General features: G+C 39.3%; 1 protein-coding gene across 1 annotated transcript in view; it reads left to right on the top strand.

Moving 5' to 3' along the window:
- The window catches only part of LOC138038545 (kinetochore protein Nuf2-like), a 29,923-nt gene that overhangs the window by 26,314 nt on the left and 1,109 nt on the right, over positions 1-2,500 (top strand). The gene's annotated exons all lie outside the window — the stretch shown is intronic.

Raw genomic sequence — 2,500 nt, 5'->3', positions numbered from 1 at the left:
TGATTCATCTTGTCGTATTTACTCAATGCAAGGGCATTTTAGACCGGCTTACTGTTATATTGCATGCTACCCGTACCATTTCTTGCATCATACTGGTTTCCTTTCCTACACAAAGGAAGAGCGGTGTAATATTGTGTTAATTGAATGAATGGTAGGAACCTCATTGTTAACTAACTGTTCAACGTTATTACGGATGTTCATCTTAAAATAAAACACGCATGAAATTCCGAGGCAACGAAAAATAACTACCTACGTCATGATGTTTCCCACAATAGTTCCATAACTCCTGTCTATTAATTCAAAACAAAATCGAAGACCTTTGTTTTTGCGTTTCATAATTTTCATTATTATAAATACGTTCCAATACATTGTTTTGTTTTTCGCTCCAATCAGCTCCACTTGGCCATTTAGCATATGCAAAACTCTTTTTTCCTTTTTTTAATAAAGCAAGTAGATGTTATTAAAACGGATGATCAAGTAGCCGCCTTTTTCTGAAGGGTCATAACAAGCTTAAATTTCAAACTTCATTAAAATTACAGTAATTCAACTTTCGTCTAATAATAGACCCTTTTTTAAAATAGACTATACTTTGTTTTTTCATAACTTATGCGCGCGTGGATATGCATGTCCATAGGGGCCTGATTACATGGCAAGTTAAAAAAAAAAGTTTTTTAAAGTTTTATTTGTGCATTACACATTACATTTTGATACTTTACATTCATACAAAACGGTATTTAGTTACAGAACTTATAACAACAAAGGTACATAATTGCAATGTTTATAGAATTCATATAAGTCACAAAATAAGAAAGAAAAAAAGCCCTTTGCAACTCATAAAGTTACGTGGCAAGTTACATGGGAAGTTTCAGCCCGGGCGCAAAACACAAATTTCCATGAGAAAATTTACTGAGGCCCGAACGAAATTTCTCGCGGTTGAAAACTCGTGCATTTAGGGGTTCTTTCAGAACCCAGGCTGAAATCTCAGCCCGGCTAACCAATATTCTCCTTAAACTCGGTAAATATGTAACAATTATTCTACGAGGGCGCGGTGGGTATGAAGTTATAATCATTTTATATCCAGCAAGCCCGAGTGGAAGAATTGTTTTATTTCTAACTCCAGTATGAACAACTCAACCACAGACCACTCCGGTCCAAAACGGCTTTTGTTGGCCATTTTTTCTCAGAGCTACCAAAATGTTTTCAGCTAGTTTTATTGCTAACGCGTTCCTTGACCATATTAGGTAGAGCAGGTATATGAACTGACAGGCTGTGTCCGGCGAGCCAATGAAAATGCTGGAAATCTGATATTCGTAAATTGGTTTTATATCATTTTTAACCTCGAATATAACCTGCGATCAGGCGTACTTTTCCTTAGACATGGTGGGAAAAGGTACACCTGATACAATTTCTTAACGAGTCGTCTGCTCGTAGTCCAGAATCTGGACTTTACTCTGATTGCCCGAAAAACAATAGAGCTCTTGGAGCCTCGCTCCGATTGGTTACAGAATTGCAAATCATACTTCTTGTAAATCGGTTAACAGCTGATGAAATTATGGCCGCCGAGAAGGATTTCAACACGAGTGATGTTTAGGCTCTGTTTACAGCTGCTGTTGCTTCGACTTCAGATTTTTTTCAAAAACCTTTAAAGGAAGAGCGGAGAGAATGCATCCGAAGAATGATTTGAATAAAAGAAGACTTTACAGTTGTTCTTCCTACGGGATTTGGCAATAGTGTTATTAATACAGGCCCGAACATTCTAGAAGAAAATGCATCGTTCTTCTTCCACCAACTCGAAAACGGTTTTAGTTGTGGGAAGTCCTTTGGAATATACTCGGAAGCAACAAGTTGCGAATCCAAAAAGAACCGAATAGAACTTTAGGGCTGCCACATTCGGGGAATCAGCCGAGCTTGACAGAGAAATTCGACACTGTTTACGGAATCGCTGAACAATCTCAACACACTTCTAACAAAATGATAGCTGAGTACCTGCTGCTGAAAAACTAGAATTTCTCAAAGTGCATTTTCCACATATCTATTTTTATAGATATCAAATACAAGGTGTTACAAATGAACCCACTGGGAACTCGGAAAAAAAACCGAGCCCCAGATGGGATTCGAACCCACGAGCCTCCGTGATCTAGTACGGATGCTCTAACCACTGAGCTACTGGAGACTCTATGGTGAGCAAGGGTGAAATGTGGGTATTTGACTCGAGCAGCATCACGCAGCCACAGAGTCAAATATCGACTGACAGCATAGCTCATAACTGCATCGCGCACACACTGAGAGCATCATTGAAATACAGTTGCCTGCATTCCCGTGAACGATGCGGCCAACCAACCACCAAAGTGAGCGAATGTGAGACAATGGTTAACATATATCAAATACAAGGTGTTACGAATGAACCCACTGGGAACTCGGAAAAAATCCTACCCCCAGATTGGATTATGCCGTCAGTCGATATTTGACTCTGTGGCTGCGTGATGCAGCTCGAGTCAAA

Source organism: Montipora capricornis, chromosome 2, assembly GCF_036669925.1.
Source record: "Montipora capricornis isolate CH-2021 chromosome 2, ASM3666992v2, whole genome shotgun sequence".
Classification (NCBI taxonomy): domain Eukaryota; kingdom Metazoa; phylum Cnidaria; class Anthozoa; order Scleractinia; family Acroporidae; genus Montipora; species Montipora capricornis.
The sequence above is the reverse complement of the archived record's forward strand: the minus strand, read 5'-3'. Positions and strand labels throughout refer to the sequence as shown.